The 19,166-nt window shown below is 41.0% G+C and overlaps 1 protein-coding gene across 19 annotated transcripts in view; it reads right to left on the bottom strand.

Annotated features, from left to right (window-relative positions):
* AOPEP (aminopeptidase O (putative)) overlaps positions 1-1,686 on the bottom strand; it is a 422,437-nt gene extending 420,751 nt beyond the window's left edge. For 18 of the 19 annotated variants that reach the window (XR_011567945.1, XR_011567946.1, XM_070794246.1 and 15 more), the window contains exon 1: positions 1,550-1,686. The gene's annotated coding sequence lies outside the window, so the exon portion shown is untranslated. The remainder of the gene's footprint in view (positions 1-1,549) is intronic. The other variant, XM_070794261.1, reaches the window with a different exon arrangement.
* Between the last annotated feature and the right edge of the window lie 17,480 nt (positions 1,687-19,166).

Genomic DNA, 19,166 nt, shown 5'->3' with positions numbered 1-19,166 from the left:
TTCCAAACAGAAAGGTCCTCAGCAATCTTATTTGCCAATTACCTCATTCTTAAAGAAAAGTGTGTGTGTGTGTGTGTGTGTGTGTGTAAGGGGATCATAAATAAATAAACTTTTCAGGGGTTTTGATTCTAGGTATATGAGAACTTAATACTAAAGATATTAGAAAATGTCAAATCATTTAGATAGACAAGTGAATAAACTCACAGAATTATCCATTATTATTGTAAAAAGCCTAGAATTTTATCATAGTACAATTATAATTTTTTAAGAAGTACAGGCTTTCAAGTCATACATAGACCTGAACTTCAAGCTTGTCTCCTCCAGTATAGTTACTGTTAATTTTTGGCAAGTTATTTTCACATAACTGGGCCAAAGTTTCCATTTCTATAAGTTGAGGATACGGATTTCTAACTCAAAAGGTTCTTGTGTGAGCTCAGGAAAATACACATGCAAAGTATTGAACACAGTCGCTGTGATATAGCAGATGGTCAACAATGAGCGACTAGTATTATTCTCTAACCTTTTTCTACCTGTTCCCCAAATATAAGAAACTAATCTTACCAATTATCAAGTCATCATAGGCATCCCAGAAAGACAGTAAGTATCATATGCCCTATTCAAAAAATTTAGACATACTAAAAGTACAAGAAAATACAAAAACGAACCATCGATAAGACAAAAAAAAAGTCGGACTCCTGTTTCTCCTCCCACGTCAACTCTGGTTGGTTTTGTAATAACCTGTATTCCCGTATAAAAGACACGAAATTCTATTATTTGGGGGCAGTCTAAACAAAGTTAGGTACTGTTGCTTATTTATTTTGACAGCTACCTTTGTGAGGGTAATTGTCATCTTTGCTTGAAAAACCAAAAAAAAAAAAAAAACCAGGGACAGGAGCATTTCAATGAAATGCTGTTTCATCTATCTCGACAGCTGATTGGATGCCATGTAGATCATTTATTGCTGCAATAAATTTTCACATTACTGCGCCAGCCCTTTACCCAACAAATATTATACATGCTTTAATGAACAAAACTCCTTACTGACAGTGAACGAATGCTCTAAAGGGACACAAAAACTCAAAACTTGGTACTCTCAGTAAGGATCCGAGGGGAGATGGCTGGGTGTCGCTGCAAGAGGAAATGAACAGAATCGAAAGCCGTTCTGTCTCCGTAAACAAGATTGGAGATAAGCCCTATATAGGGGGTAGGAGCGGAGAGAAGCGGGTGAGGTGGGCCTGGAGACAACTGAGGAAGGCGGTGGCAGCTGCAGTCTGAGGAAGCGTCTGTGCCACCGGAGAAAGGATCGTCGGAACCCATCGCCACGCCGAGAGCTGAGGCGGAGAGAAGTGGCACGCTCAGGCCAGTCCCCAGAACGGGTTCAGCCTCCGGATTCTGGGAGGACAGACGGAATGGGCACCCCACTGATTAAGAAAGATGAGGGCAGAGGTGGGCTCCCAGCCGCCTTCAAAACGGGACGCTGCTGGCCCCGCCGCCATCCCGGTGCCGTTGGAGATGAAGGCAGGGACCCAACAGGGAGCGAACAGGTTACCTGTCTCAGCCGCCTGCCCGCGGGTCTCCACTTCCTCAGACTGGGCGCTATCACGGGCTACCCGGGCACGCGCCGAGTGATGTCATCTTCGCGCGCCCAAGCGGAGGTCCATCTAGCCCCGTCCCCCTTGATTAGAGGGGTGGGGCAGTAGAGTCTGCGCAGGCGTGATGCTACCTCGGGCATGCAAAGGCGAGAAAAAGGCTTGGTTTGGGTTGTGTGCGGTTGCCCTCACCTAACTACTCTTCCAAAATCTTATATGCACTTCAGAAAAAAAAAAAAAAAATGTTATTGAAATACAGACATGGACTTTTTATTCCTTATTTTGCTCTTCCTCTTCTGTATATAACCCTTGTTTGTATACTCACTCATTCAACGGCAATTAATTAAAAGTCCACTTATGTTCCAGGCAAGCACTGTTACAGAATCGGAGATACTGCAATGACAAAACAGACAGAATGCCTAGCCTCATGCAGATTACTTTCTAATTAAGAAAGTGAACATTGAATAACTCCGCAAAGATATTTTAGGCATACCTCATTTTATTGCACCTCACTTTAGGTCACTGGGCAACTCTACCATTGTCAGATAATGGTTAGCATTTTTTAGCATTAAATTATTTTGATTAAGATATGTATTTTTGACATAATACTATTGCATATTTAATAGACTATAGGTGGCTCAGAGGTTAAAGCGTCTGGCTGCAATGTGGGAGACCTGGGTTCGATCCCTGGGTAGAGAAGATCCCCTGGAGAAGGAAATGGCAACCCACTCCAGTATTCTTGCCTGGAGAATCCCATGGATGGAGGAGCCTGGTGGGCTACAGTCCACAGGGTCGCAAAGAGTCGGACACGTCTGAGCGATTTAACTAAGAATTGATGCCTTTGAACTGTAGTGTTGGAGAAGACTCTTGAGAGTCCCTTGGACTACAAGGAGATCAAACCAGTCCATTCTAAAGGAGATCAGTCCTGGGTGTTCTTTGGAAGGAATGATGCTAAAGCTGAAACTCCAGTACTTTGGCCACCTCATGTGAAGAGTTGACTCATTGGAAAAGACTCTGATGCTGGGAGGGATTGGGGGCAGGAGGAGAAGGGGACGACAGAGGATGAGATGGCTGGATGGCATCACTGACTCAATGGATGTGAGTTTGAGTGAACTCTGGGAGTTGGTGATGGACAGGGAGGCCTGGCGTGCTGCAGTTCACGGGGTAGCAGAGTCAGACACGACTGAGCGACTGAACTGAACTGAACTGAACATAGTGTAAATGTAACTTTTATTTTGACTGAAAAACCAAATAATTTATGTGAATTACCCCAAAACTACAGGAGGGATGTAAAGAAGGGCCCGATAAAGAGGCTCCTTAAACCGAGAAGGGAAAAAGCCAGCTCAGTGAAGATCTGGAGTAAGAACAAACAAGAAAAGGATGGAAAACTATGGGTAGAGGACAGAATGTAGTGCTGTCCTTAAGTGAGAAAATAGGCCAGGGGAAGAATATGCTGTGCTGTGCTTAGTTGCTCAGTTGTGTCTGACCCTTTGCGATCCCCATGGACAGAGGAGCCTGGCAGGCTACAGTCCATGGGGATTCTACAGGCAAGGGTGCTGGAATGGATTGACATGCCCTCCTCCAGGGGTGATCATCCTAACCCAGGGATTGAGCCCAGGTATCCCGCAATGCCGGCGGATTCTTTACCATCTGAGCCACCCGGGAAGTCCAGGGAAAGAATAGAAGATGAGATTATCAAGGCAAGGAGAGTTCTGATCTTGCAGAGCCTTGTTTTTAGGAGATGTAGATTTTATTTTAAATATAGTCGGAAGTCAGTGAAGAGTTTTAAACATGCAAGTGACAGGATCTGGTTTTATAAGATCATCCTGCCTGTTCAATTCAGTTCAGTCACTCAGTCGTGTCCCCTTCTCCTCCTGCCCCCAATCCTTCCCAGCATCAGAGTCCATCTAGTCAAAGCCATGGTTTTTCCAGTAGTCATGTATGGGTGTGAGAGTTGAATTATAAAGAAAGCTGAGCACCTAGGAATTAATGTTTTTGAACTGTGGTGTTGAAGACTCTTGAGAGTCCCTTGGACAGCAAGAAGATCCAACCAGTCCATCCTAAAGGAAATCAGTCCTGAATATTCATTGGAAGGACTGATACTGAAGCAGAAAATCCAATACTTTGGGCACCTGATGCGAAGAACCAACTCATTGAAAAGCCCCTGATGCTGGGAAAGATTGAAGGCAGAGGAGAAGGGGATGACAGAGGATGAGATGGTTGGATGGCATCACTGACTCAATGGACATGAGTTTGAGTAAACTCTGGGAGTTGATGATGGACAGGGAGGCCTGGAGTGCTGCAGTCCATGGGGTCGAAAAGAGTTGGACACGACTGAGAGACTGAACTGATGTAAATATCAAATATTCTTGTAAAAATTTAGATCTACAAAGTTTGTGTAGAAAAAAATTAACCTTTGTTAATTAACCACAAATGAAAGTTCATAATGTCATAAGCTCCAATGACTGTTATACTCATGAAGAGAAAAAATAATACTAAATTATAATTTTAAAGTTTTCATGTAAAAGAACTGGAATTAATTCCAGCTAAAATGATTTTAGTAAAAATGAAAACACAAGACAGTTTAACTGTAACATAAAATTGATCATGACGTTAAATTGGCATAATGAAATTTACTCCAGAAATTTTACATGTTTTACATGAAAGATTTCAAATAGAACTTTAAAACTTGGATTGAAGTCAAGAGCATGGTCATTTCTGATATTAACAAGTTATAAAAAGTTGGTTTAGAAGCAGAACCATCATTTTGATGGTTCAGGGTAAAAAGAACACAGAAAACTATGCACTTAAAGCTCTGCATGTGGCAGTTAAAACAAACAGAGCCAAGACAACAAACCACTTGATATGAGCTGTTATTATTTTCTCAGTCATTCATGTAGCACTACTCATGATCATGCTTCAAATGACAATTTATATTATTATGTTTATATTTACAAGAGTAAAGATCTGCTTCCTTTGTCTTTTTTCCTTTCTACCTGTTTCTCATGATTATGTAGGAAAAGTTAGATTTTACAAAGAAAATTATTATGAAAGAATGTAATCTTCTTTTAAAAAGAAATCAACTTCTAAAACCTGGTTTATGGTTTATGTAAAATATGGTGTATGTCCTGTGAAGGTTTTTTGTATCACAGTTAAAATTATAGTAAGTGACATCTTTCCTACAGAGGAGATACTTTGGTTTTAATTTGAAAGATTTAAAAACAAAATCTTGATTCTTTAATGTCAGTTTCTTAAATATCAAAATACAAAGAAAAAGGTAAATATAAGTCATTGTATATTCTTGATACATAAGCACAGCAATAAATGTTTCATTCTTAAACATGAGTTGGTTAAAGTCAGCAAGATTTCACTCTTCATATAAAAATAAGATGAAGATTTAAAGATCAAAGCTCATTGTTTTTATTTTACTCTCTGTCTCTAGTTCTGCTTTTGTATTTTCAGTCTTCACACATTTTTAAATATAGAATTATATTTAGATAGAAAAGACCCCATCAAATAGTAAAAGTAAAATATTCAGCCCAGCAAACTAATGGGAAAGTCTACCTCAGCCCCACTTTGGCTTACCTTATTTTCATATTACTTCTTAAAGCTAAAACTCAAAAGTCTATCAAAATTTTTCTCATAAATTTCTCACAAAAGTATTTTGATTGGGTTCAAGGGTGTTCAGGAATTTTTATTTATAATGCTGCCATGATTCATTTAAAAAATAGTTTTCCAGAAAATATTTTTGATGAACATCAATGCTTCACAGAATCAAGGTGACAGAGTTAACATCTTGTATTCAGCCAATGGCTACTAATAATCTTTAGTCTTTCAGTTCTAAAATTCATATCTATGAGTATTCATTCATGCCATAAGCAGTTGTATTTTTGTAAGGTCTGCATAATTGGAGTGCATATAACCTAGTTTCAGACATGTCTGTCATTAATGACTATTTTTCCCTCTTATGCTATCAGCTCATATTCCCACTGAGATTGAGTGAGTTGGATTTAATTTTAAAAGAATTTCTGGCTTGCCTCACATGAACTAAATACAATAGAGGAAGGGAAGACAGAGACTGCTGGCTGTTCCTTAATATCCAGTCTCTTTTCCTCACAGAAATAGAATTTCTTACATTTTAGATAAGAGAATATCCTATCTTAGCCAGACACATGACCATTCAGAATAAAGACAGTATTGTCCAGCCTCCCTTACAGCTAGACTGGCCTTGTGAATAAGGGCTAGTTAACTGACAGTAAGAGTGAGTATACAGCACTCTCTTTGGCACCCCCCTCCAGGACTCTTGCCTGGAAAATCTCATGGACGGGGGAGCCTGGTGGGCTGCAGTCCATGGGGTCGCTAAGAGTCAGACATGACTGAGTGACTTCACTTTCACTTTTCACTTTCATGATTTGGAGAAGGAAATGGCAACCCACTCCAGTGTTCTTGCCTGGAGAATCCCAGGGACGGTGGAGCCTGATGGGCGCCGTCTATGGGGTCGCACAGAGTCGGACACGACTGAGTGACTTCACTTTCACTTTCACTTATGAAACAGAGAGAACAGAAGTTTGTCTTCTTCCTATCCCCTTTCTGTTGACTGGAATACAGAGGTGTTGGCAACTCCTAGAGTAGCCATCTTGGGCTATAAATTTAACCTTCAGAGCCTTGTGGGGAAGCAAGAAGACAGAAAGAGTCTGTATCCTTGAGGGATTTGTGGCCAGAACTATTGTACCAGCTCTGAACTACCTATCGCTGCACTTGTACCAAGAGAAATAACCCTCTATCTCTCTCTTTTAAATTTTATTCAGTGTAGTTGATTTACAATGTTGTGTTAATTTCTGCTGTACAGAGTGAATGGCTTCCCCAGGGGCTCAGTGGTAAATAATCTGCCTGCAATGTAGAACACACAGGAGACACTGGTTCAATCCCTGGGTCTGAAAGATCCCCTGGCAGAGGGCATGGGAAACCCACTCTAGTATTCTTGCCTGGAGAATCCAGGACAAAAACAGCCTGATGGGCTACAGTCCATAGGGTCACAAAGAGTCAGACACGACCAAAGCAACTGAGCAAGCACGCATGCATTGACATATATATATATATATATTCTATATGTAGAATATATATATTCTTTATATATTCTTTTTTCATATTTTCTTCCATTATGGTTTATCACACAGTATTGAATATAGTTCCTTGTGCCATACAGTCGGACCATATGGTTTATCCAGCCTGTATATACTAGTTTGCATCTGCTAATCCCAAACTCCTAATCCTTCCCTCCCCTACCCACATTCACCCCCCACCCCACCCCACCCACCCACGTTCACACCCACCCCATCCCACCCCTCCACGTTCACCCCCCCACCCCCCCCACCCCTCCACGTTCACCCCCCACCCCCCCACCCCCCCACGTTCACCCCCACCCCCCACCCCCCCCACGTTCACCCCCCACCCCACCCCATCCCCCCACCCCACCCACCCACGTTCACACCCAACCCCACCCCACCCCCACCCCACCCACCCATGTTCTCTATGTTTGTGAGTCTGTTTCTGTTTCACAGATATGTTCATTTGTGTCATACTTTATATTTCACATATAAGTGATATCACATGGTATTTGTCTTTCTCTTTTTGACTTCACTTAGTATGATAATCTCTGGGTCCATCCATGTTTCCTCAAACGGCATTATTTCATTCTTTTTTATGGCTGAGTAATACTCCATAATATACCCCATCTTCTTTATCTATTCCTCTGTCAATGGACATTTAGTTTGCTTCTATGTCTTTGCTGTTGCAAATAGCACAGCTATGTATACAGGAGTGCAAGTATGTATCTTTTCATATTAGGGTTTTGATGAGATGGATGAAACTGGAGCCTATTGTACAGAGTGAAGTAAGCCAGAAGGAAAAACACCAATACAGTATACTAATGCATATATATGGAATTTAGAAAGATGATAACAATAACCCTGTGTACGAGACAGCCAAAGAGACACTGATGTATGGAACAGTCTTATGGACTCTGTGGGAGAGGGAGAGGGTGGGAAGATTTGGGAGAATGGCATTGAAACATGTAAAATATCATGTATGAAACGAGATGCCAGTCCAGGTTCAATGCACAATACTGGATGCTTGGGGCTAGTGCACTGGGACGACCCAGAGGGATGGTATGGGGAGGGAGGAGGGAGGAGGGTTCAGGATGGGGAGCACATGTATACCTGTGATGGATTCATTTTGATATTTGGCAAAACTAATACAATTATGTAAAGTTTAAAAATAAAATTAAAAAAAAAAAAACTTACATATTAGGGTTTTGTTTGGGTATATGCCCAGGAATGGGATTGTTGGATCATTTGTTTCTTTTTGGCCCCACCACATAATGTGCAAGATCTTAGTTCCCCAACCAAGGCTCAAACCTATGTCCCCTGCAGTGGAAGCACAGATTCTTAACCACTGGACTGCCAGGGAAGTCCCCAGTTTCTTTATAAAGTCACTTTATTTTGGGTCTATTTCTCCCATCATACCTAACTGATGTAAGGACTAGGATTCAAAAGAAAAATACACAGTTAAGGCATTTTCAAACTTCATGCAGACTCGAATAGCAAAAACAGAAAGTCTCTTAGAGGAAGTGCAGTACTCCTGCCTGGAAAATCCCATGAATGGAGGAGCCTGGTAGGCTGCAATCCATGGGGTCGCTGAGGGTCGGACACAACTAAGCGACTTCACTTTCACTTTTCACTTTCATGCATTGGAGAAGGAAATGGCAACCCACTCCAGTGTTCTTGCCTGGAGAATCCCAGGGACGGGGGAGCCTGGTGGGCTGTCGTCTATGGGGTCACACAGAGTCGGACATGACTGAAGCGACTTAGCAGCAGCAGTCTTGCTTTAGTAACTCCAAACCATGGAGATCAGAAAAAAAAAGGCCTATAAGAGACACTGTCTAAAGACAGCACTCCTAAATTCAGTTCCTCCTTAAAGCAAGTACTTCATGTTTATAGCTTTACTTGTATTCTACATAATATCCCGCCTTTCCCTTACTATCAGAACCTTAACTTTGTGGAAGAAAATCCATTGACCTCAGAGAAGATAGACCCCTCCACCACTCCAACAGATGAAAAGTTATAAATCTAAGTGAAGTGAACTCATTCAGTTGTGTCCGACTGTTTGTGACCCCATGGACTGTAGCCCGCCAGGCTCCTCTGTTCGTGGAATTCTCCAGGCAGGAATACTAAAGTGGGTTGCCATTTCCTTCTCCAGGGGATCTTCCCAACCCAGGGATTGAACCCGAGTCTCCCGCATGACATGGTATTTATAAATCTAAGCCACATTATAAATCTAATGTAGAATCCCATTCCTTTCTGCCCCTCACTCATGGGCCCAATTTTCCTTACAGCTAAAGTAAAGTAGCTCAGTCGTGTCTGACTCTTTGCAACTCCGTGAACTATAGCCTACCAGGCTCCTCTGTCCGTGGGATTCTCCAGGCAAGAATACTGGAATGGATTGCCATTTCCTTCTCCAGGGGATCTTCCTGACCCAGGGATCGAACCTGGGTCTCCCGCACTGCAGGCAGCTGCTTTAACCTCTGAGCCACCAGGGAAGCCCCCTTACAGCTAAGAGTGGGCATATTTACTGAGTCTGGCCTGTGAGATGAACAGGTAGCTGCTAAGAGCTCCTGAGACAGATTTTACCTCCTTATAAAAAGACAGCGCTTCCCAGGTGGTGCAGTGGTAAAGAATCTGCCCACTAATGCAGAAGATGCAAGGGATGTAGGTTCAATCCCTGAGTTAGGAAGATCCCCTGGAATAGGAAATGGCAATCCACTCCAGTGTCCCTGCCTGGAAAATTCCATAGACAGAGGAGCCTGGTGGGCTTCAGTCCATGGAGTCATAAAGAGTCAGACATGATAGAGAACACATACATATGTGCGCATGCGCATGCGTGTGTGCGTGTGCACACACACACACACACACACACACACACACACACACACACAAAGACAGCCATAAAAGGAGAGCTAGCTGCATTTTTAAAAATTGTGTTTGTTACTAGTGATGCCACATAAGGGAAGAAATGCTTAGTGTTCCCAGCAGTCATCTTGACCATAGGTGGTAAGCATAGGGATGGAATGTTGACATACTGAGGAAGGAGAGGGAGAAAGTGTGTGAGAGCTTGAGTCATTGCTTACACTGCTGAGCTGCTGACCAGCCCTTGATAGCTTCCTCTGGTGTCTTAGGAAACAATTCTGCATCTGGTTTTAGTCTTTAGTATGAGTTTTGTTGTTTTTGTTATTGTTGCTGCTTGCAATTAATTTTTGTTGTTTGCAATTCTTAAAAGAAAAAGAATATCAGCATTTTTTGTGTGTGTTACAGGTTTCTCTCTTGACTCTTTCCACAAAGCCTTGAGTTTGTGCTTATGCAGTACTCAGTGCTGATGCTTCTGCTGTTACTCCTGTTGTTCTTGCTTCTTTTGCTGCTATCATCTTTCCCTTTTGAATGTGCTAAAGAAACCCTTCTCCATGATTTGTTCCACTGTACACTGGATTTAAACTATCTTTTTGCATAGCTCTAATACCAATTGAACACCAGTTTTTGGTGTTCAATTCTCACTGTTTCAGGTTGAACTGTAAAGGGTTCAGAAAGGAAATGGGTCCTTGTGTTCAGTAGAAGATAAAAGTTGTGCCTTTTTACAAGAGACCCCAGGATTTCTGGGCATTAGCAGTCCACTAAATCCCCACTCACTAAAGGAGAATCCATAATTACTCCTGATTCTGTCAGTGTCTCTCATTCAACTTCTCTGAGCATGCTTTGTTCTCATCTGTATATTAGAGAATGTCACTAAATAATTTTGCTTTTTTTATTTCAAATTTCTTCTTTTCCAACTTCACCTAGATACAAAATATACTTATATATAGCCTGCAAGTTCTTAATAGGATTTCCTTAAGAATAAGAAAATTGAATTCAGCATCCATTTATGATTAAAACTCTTCAAAAAATGGTCATAAAAGGAACCTATCTCAACATAGTAAAGGCCATATGTGATAAGCCTACTGCAAACATTATTCTCAGTGGTGAAAAACTGAAAGCATTCCCCCTAAGATCAGGAACAAGACAAGAGTGTCCACTTTAACCACTATTATTCAACATACTTCTGGAAGTCCTAGCTACAGCAATCAGAGAAGAAAAAGAAATAGAAAGAATCCAGACTGGAAAAGAACTAAAGCTCTCACTGTTTGCAGATGACATGATACTGTACATACAAAACCCTAAAGATAGTATCACAAAATTACTAGAGCTAATTAAAGTTGCAGGATACAAAGTTGCAGTGCACAGAAATCACTTGCATTTCTATATAGTAACAATGAAAAATCAGAAAGAGAAATTAAGGAATCAATCCCATTCACCATTGCAATGAAAAGAATTAAATATCTAGGAATAAACTTACCTAAGGAGACAAAAGAACTGTACACAGAAAATCATAAGACACTAATGAAAGAAATCAAAGATGACATAAACAGATGGAGAGATATTGTATGTGCCTGGGCAGGAAGAATCAATACTGTGATAATGATTATACTATCAAATCCCATCTACAGATTCAATGTGATCCCTATCAAATTACCAATGGCATTTTTCACAGAACTAGAACAAAAAATTTCACAATTCATATGGAGACACAAAAGACCCCAAAGAGTCAAAGAAATCTTAAGAAAGAAGAATGGAGCTGGAGAAATCAACCTCCCTGACTTCAGATTATACTACAAAGCTACAGTCATCAAGACAGTATGGTACTGGCACAGAAACAGAAATATAGCCCAATGGAATAAGATGGAAAGCCCAGAAATAAACCCATGCACTTATGAGTACCTTATTTTTGACAAAGGAGGCAAGACTATACAATGGGGCAAAGACAGCCTCTTCAATAAATGGTGCTTGGAAAACTGAACAGCTACATGTAAAAAGATGAAATTAGAATACTTCCTAATACCATACACAAAGATAAACTCAAAATGGATTAAAGACCTAAATGTAAGACCAGAAACTATAAGACCCTTAGAGGAAAACATAGGCAGAACACTCGATGACATAAATCAAAGCAAGATCCTCTATGACCCACCTCCTAGAGTAATGGAAATAAAAACAAAAGTAAACAAGTGGGACCTGATCAAACTTACAAGTTTTTGCACAGCAAAGGAAACTATAAGCAAGGTGAAAAGACAACCCTCAGAGTGGGAGAAAATAGCAAATGAAACAACCAACAGAAGATTAATTTCCAAAATATACAAGCAGCTCATACAACTCAATACCAGAAAAACAAACAACCCAATCTAAAAGTGGGAAAAAGACCTATACAGGCATTTCTCCAAAGAAGATGCACAGGTGGCTAACAAACACATGAAATGATGCTCAACATCACTCATTATTCGACCAATACAAATCAAAACTACAATGAGATATCACCTCACACCCGTCTGAATGGCCCTCATCAAAAAGTCTACAAACAGTAAATGCAGGAGAGGGTGCGGAGAAAAGGGAATGCTCTTGCACTGTTGGTGGGAATGTAAACTGATACAGCCACTATGGAAGATGGTACAGAAATTCCTTAAAAAACTAGGAATAAAACCACCGTTCAGTTCAGTCACTCAGTCATGTCCGACTCTTTGCAACCCCATGAAGTGCAGCACGCCAGGCCTCCCCGTCCATCACCAGCTCCCGGAGTTTACCCAAACTCATGTCCATTGAGTCAGTGATGACATCCAACCATCCCATCCTCTGTTGTCCCCTTCTCCTCCTGCCTTCAATCTTTCCCAACATCAGGGTCTTTTCAAATTAGTTAGCTCTTTGCATCAGGTGGCCAAAGTATTGGAGTTTCAGCTTCAACATCAGTCCTTCCAATGAACACTCAGGACTGATCTCCTTTAGGATGGACTGGTTGGATCTCCTTGCAGTCCAAGGGACTCTCAAGAGTCTTCTCCAACACCACAGTTCAAAAGCATCAATTCTTCAGCACTCAGCTTTCTTTATAGTCCAACTCTCACATCCATACATGACTACTGGAAAAACCATAGCCTTGACTAGATGGACCTTTGTTGGCAAAGTAATGTCTCTGCTTTTTAATATTCTATCTAGGTTGGTCATAACTTTCCTTCCAAGGAGTAAGCGTCTTTCAATTTCATGGCTGCAGTCACCATCTGCTGTGATTTTGGAGCCCAGAAAAATAAAGTCAGCCACTGTTTCCACTGTTTCCCTATCTATCTACCATAAAGTGATGGGACCAGATGCCATGATCTTAGTTTTCTGAACGTTGAGATTTTAGCCCACTTTTTCACTCTCCTCTTTCACTTTCATCAAGAGGCTCTTTAGTTCTTCTTCACTTTCTGCCATAAGGGTGGTGTCATCTGCATATCTGAGGTTATTGATATTTCTCCCAGCAATCTTGATTTCAGCTTGTGCTTCATCCAGCCCAGTGTTTCTTATGATGTACTCTGCATATAAATTAAATAAGCAGGGTGACAATATACACCACCATATGACCCAGCAATTCCACTCCTAGGCATGTACCCTGAGGAAACCAAAATGGAAAAAGATACATGTATCCCACTGTTCATTGCAGCACTATTTACAGTAGCTAGAGCATGGAAGCAACCTTGATGTCCATTGACAGATGAATGGATAAAGAACTTGTGGTACATATACACAATTTAAGTCAGTTCTATTGAGGCGGATGAACCGAGAACCTATTATACAGAGTAAAGTGAGTCAGAAAGAGAAAGATAAATATCGTATTCTAACACATATGTACGGAATCTAGAGGAATGATACTGAAGAACTTATTTACAGGGCACCAGTGGAGAAACAGACATCGAGAATAGACTTATGGACATGGGGAGAGGGGAGGTGAGGGTGAGATGTATGGAAAGAATAACATGGAAACTTACACAACCATATGTAAAATAGATAGCCAATGGGAATTTGCTGTATGGCTCAGGAAACTCAAACAGGGGCTCTGTATCAACCTAGAGGTGTGGGGTGGGGAGGGAGATGGGAGGGAGCTTGAAAAGGGAGGGGATATGTGTATACCTATGGCTGATTCATGTTGAGGTTTGACAGAAAACAAAAAAATTCTGTAAAGCAATTATCCTTCAATAAAAGAATAAATTTAAGAAAACAGTAAAAAAAAAAAAAAAAAACAGAATAAGAAAATTGGCATAAAGCCTGTCTTCCATGACTCTGGCCCATTTATTGTCACCGTAGTCCACCCACATATCACACCAAAGCGAATGCGCGTGATAGACTCAGTTTGGATTTGCATGTCATCATCTCCTAAGGCAGGAACTGTGAGAAAAAATAATTCTAACACTCACTGTGGGTTGATGAGAGACAGGTGGAATGAATGTGTCAAAATATAAATGCAGGATTTGGAATATTTGCAAGTTTCCAGGAGGAAATTCATATTAGAGTGGGATGGTTGGTAAATGAAAGTTGAATATAATAAGTGGTCTGACAGCCATGAGCTGCAAGTCATCTCAGTAACTTGGTCAATATGCATCAAAGAGATTACTATAGGTTTTATAGAGAGAGAAGTTTGGGCCATAAACCTACAGAAAGCATTAGTGGCTGATGCCAGAAGTAAACAAAGAGAAGAGTCTGTGACTTGAAGGGACAAGATCACTTCCAAGACACTGAGTCTGAAAATAAAACTCTTTTTACTAAAAATAAAATAAGAGGCTCAGGGAGGAATCAAGGTAGTGTTGCCAAAAAGGATGAAATATGGTGACTCCTAGAAAGGGAGAGAGTGGCATTCATGATGCAATTTCATTTTTGCTGGAGCAGGAGACAACAGTTTACAAAGCATTCCAGTGAAAGTGAACACTAAAGTGGTTCAGCATGGGAGACACAGAGCCTCTGACTTCTAGGTCCCTCTACCCCATCTCTGGTTTCTTTTCTCCTCTGATTTTGGAGCACATCCAAGGAAAAAGCAGTGTGTGAGACTTGGCATTGATATATTCCTGCTAATTGATTGTGTCATAGCCACATTCATTTTTTCCTTTCAGTAATATATCCTGAGTGTTGCCATGTACATTTTTCAGCTCTGAGAATACAAAGAAGAAAAAATATATCCCTGCCATCAAGCCCATGCTACTCTGGAGGGAAAAAATGGTTTATTACATTAGAGGCCAGAGCCCTGGACACGTGTCCTAGATGGACTCCAAATAGCAAAGCCAGTAAGGCAAGAAAAGACAGATCAAGAAATGGGTATGCAATTGGGTAGGGGAGCGGGATATTGAAAAACGAAGAAAGCTGAAGACAAAGTAGAACAGAAGAGGTCAAAAAGAGCTGGTCTGGGGTATCCCTAGGATGGTCATCTAGTTGACAGAATGAGGGAAGGCTAAGTGGATTGCCAACCCCAGGCTAATGTGGGCAGCAGGTCTCAACACCTAGTAATACTGGCCTCAGGAAGGTACTCAGTACTATTTATTTATTAAAAGAATAGCTGAATAAAAGGTAATACTCTTCTGTGATTTTTGTGCCCTTGTGTTTGGGAGGCCGGAAAACAGACACATGAAAAGATAAACATTCTTTATGAATGGGATTGGAGGTAAACATGTTCTGACTACAGCCAGACACTGAGCCAACACAGCACAAGTAATACTTCACCTACGCACAAACTCAATGGCATAACTTTGGAAAGATGCCAGCAAAGCTCTCTCTGGTGAGCCCCTAACAGGGACTGGGTCCTGGGCAACTCAGGCAGTCACCACATAGGAGGGCTCCTCCCACCAGTTCTGCTTAGGCGGATGGAAGCAAGTTGCTCTGATCACCAATGGCAGTGTTAGAAATAACCAGAATGGCAGTCCATTTGCCTACCAAAAATAAATAAATAAATACAATGATTTTAAAAGCAGTAGCAAAAATTGCTATTTTTCTCAATCTGGAGAGATAGACTCCTAAGAATCTGTGGGATTCAACTTAACTGGAGGTTTTTCAAAAGTCACTGTATGTCTCTCATTTCATCCCTGCCAGTAATAACAATGTCTTAAAGATTCTGATTTTAGAACCCACTTAAAACACAAACACTTCCTTAAAAGGATTGATAAACACTAATCTCTTATCTCCTAACAAAATGTTACCACTGGCTGAATGCTTGTATTCTGGTTGGGTCAACCCAATGCTTGGGTCTCTGGTTTTAAGTATCATGTAAAGAAATATATTATAAAAAATATGGTAGTGACTCACAGAACTTAAGGACAGGAGTGCAACTGGGTCAGAGAAGGACGCATGAGAAGCTTGCAGAACTCTCTCTTCTCCCTTCTCTCTTTTGTACTCAAACATGTCTTCACTTTTTCTCTCTTCCTAGATCTACTTCCTCTGAATCTCTAGCCAGACCAAGGGCAAAGATGGTTATCCCACAACATCTTAGCTTGTATCTGCTCTTCCTAAGAGATACCTGATCTGTTCATTCCAATTTCAAATTACTGAGAGAAGGAATGTGATTAAAACCATTTTAGATGAACTGTCCTCCTCTAATCCAGTCACCTCCAACCAGGGGCAAGTTACATGACATAAACATGGCTGTTGAATATCCTTCTGTGGAAGGGGGTAGGGAAAGCATGATTCCCAAGTCTGATATTTTATTGCCAGTCCCAGCAAATGAAGCAAATTTCTATGCTAATCATGCAAAAATTTCCAGACACCTGGCTCTGGGTAATTGTTGTCCTATCGTATGGTAATAGGAGAATGCTGGCTTACAGAGAGGATAAAGATAAATCTTGGCAGCTTAATGATATTGCTGCATCCTACCTTCCTCTACATCCTTGGAAAAAATTAAAATCTGCAGATTACTGGATGAGATCCTAAAGTTAAATGCCTGCACACTCCTTGGATGTGATGTTTGTTGTAAGTAAGAATGACTACAGCAAAAATGTTTCAGGAAAGTTTCTTGCACTGAGCACTATTTTACTACTGTTGCCAGAAAACCGATGTGATTAATTACATCATGAAGATCCATGGAGATTATACAGTCAGGGCTATTTTGATGTTCTTTCTCATGAACTTCAATCTCCTTTAAGCTAGTAAGACACAATTTGAGGGAAAGCATTTTTTTTTCATCCTTAAGAACTGAAAAGATAGAAACGGTTAAAAAGAATCATAGCAATTGTTTCTCTTTCTAAATCTAGCTTTAGCCTTTTCTGAAGAAGGAGCTCTATGATAAAGTTGCATGTGAGACAGCACAAACATTTCTCAACATTTTTTATCACCTGTGTTTATATATATCTTTTAAATTAATTTATTTACTTGACTGTGCTGGGTCTTTGTTGCTGCATGGGATTTCTCTAGATGTGGTGAATTGGGGCTACTTTTCGTTGTGGTGTGTAGTCTTCTCATTGAGGTGGCTTCTCTTGATGCAAAACATGAGCTCTAGGGCATGCGGGCTTCAGTAGTTGCAGCTTATGGGCTCTAGAGCGCTGGCTCAGTAGTTGTGGTACAGGGGCTCAGTTTCTCTGTGGCATGTGGAATCTTTCCAGACCAGGGATCAAACCTGTGTTCCCTGCATTGGCAGGTGGATTCTTAACCACTGAACCATCAGAGAAGTCCTATGTATATGTATTTTAAAATCATGTAGTTCCTTATTGCCCACTGAGTTTCAGCAGGAAGCTGGCAGTGAAGTCACACTGCAGAGGCTCTTGGGAGATTCTTTGGGCCACAGAAAAAAAGTTAACATGTCAGCCATAATATGTCTCCTGTTTCCCATCAGTATTTGTTTCCATTATGCAGAGAAACTGATAGCTCAATATATTTTCCTGGGTGAATTAAAAGAGGAACAGACATTAGCAAATAGTTGTACTGATTGAAATGTACTCAGAAAAAGCTCATGATCAATGAACTGTGGAATTTTTCACTTGCAAATAGGAATATTTTGCAAAGATAAAACATACATAGGAGGAATTCCAAGCACTACACAATTTTTCTCCTACATTAATAATGAATGAATAAGAAATGAAACTGGCTTCTTTAAAATTTCAATTAATTTATTTTTTTTTAATTGGAGGCTAATTACTTTATAATGTTGTAGTGGTTTTGGCCATACATTGACAGGAATCAGCCATGGGTGTACATATGTCCCCATCCTGAACCCACCTTCCATGTCCTTCTTATCCCATTCCTCAGGGTTGTCCCAGTGCACCGGCTTTGAGTGCCCTGTCAAAACTGGCTTTTGATGAGATAATTATGGCAAAATATTAATTTGTGGCTTGTTCTTAGTGCTGTAGGAGTGAATAAGGAAGAGTTGTCTTTTCCCATCTCAATAAGTCTTTGTGTTCTGCCTTTTACCTCCCTGGCCTAAGAATGGCTTTTGTGTTGGGAAACTGAAGTTTAAGGCAACTGAAAATCAGCTCCCTGACAGCTAGGGAGGATAATGGGTGATGGGAGAATAGGTGTAGCAGCGACGTGGAAGCAGAGCTGGCCCAAGCAATAAGAAGCATGGGAGTCTTACCCTAAAGGGGGGCATCTCAGGGACAGAAGGTCAGGTTAGCTTGTGGATGTGAGGGCTGAGGAATATTTCAGAAGGAACAACATATGCAAAGATCCTGTAGCAGACAGATACATAGTACATCCAAGGAACCTAGAGAAGAGAGGAGGAAAAAAGTAGGAAGGCAGCTCTGAGTGACAGGGAGGGGCCAGGGTCTTATACCTTGTGTTAAGAGATTTTGGTCTTTTTCCTGAGAGCAATGAAAAACCATTGAAGAGTTTTAAGCAGGGGAGTAATGTTAGTATACCTTGTTAGTATGACCAACCTAGATAGCATATTAAAAAGGAGAGACATTACTTTACCAACAAGGTCCATCTAGTCAAAGCTATGGTTTTTCTAGTAGTCATGTATTGATGTGAGAATTGGAGTATAAAGAAAGCTGAGCGCCAAAGAATTGATGCTTTTGAACTGTGGTGTTGGAGAAGACTCTTGAGAGTCCCTTGGACTGCAAGGAAATCCAACCTGTCAATCCTAAAGGAGATCAGTCCTGAATATTCATTGGAAGGACTGATGCTGAAGCTGAAACTCCAATACTTTGGTCACCTGATGCGAAGAACCAACTCACTGGAAAAGACCTTGATGCTGGGAAAGATTGAAAGCAGGCGGAGAAAGGGATGACAGAGAATGAGATGGTTAGATGGCATTAACCGATGCGAAGGACATGAATTTGAGTAGGCTCTGGGAGTTGGTGATGGACAGGGAAGACTGGCGTGCTGCATGCAGTCCATAGGGTCACAAAGAGTTGAACACCACTGAGTGACTGCACTGAACTGAATGCAATCACATTTGCCTTAAGGCATTTTATGCTTACACCCGTGCTATAAGGTAAGCACAACGGTAGCCTCATGGAACTAGCTTGAGGGAAGTTTAGCAACGCTGTATTCTCCATCAACCACCCCACATAAACATGCATTCTTATTAAACAAAAACAAAACCAAACAGCATGCTTACTGTGGAAATGCAACTTCTAGACAGTCCTTAAGCACTCCTTTCTGGCACCCCTAGACCTGGAACTGCCACTACATGTGTGATATTATTATCATTCTCCAA

Source organism: Bos indicus, chromosome 8 (genome assembly GCF_029378745.1).
Source record: "Bos indicus isolate NIAB-ARS_2022 breed Sahiwal x Tharparkar chromosome 8, NIAB-ARS_B.indTharparkar_mat_pri_1.0, whole genome shotgun sequence".
Taxonomy (NCBI): domain Eukaryota; kingdom Metazoa; phylum Chordata; class Mammalia; order Artiodactyla; family Bovidae; genus Bos; species Bos indicus.
Note: the sequence above shows the minus strand (reverse complement) of the source record. Positions and strands in the feature narration are given on the sequence as shown.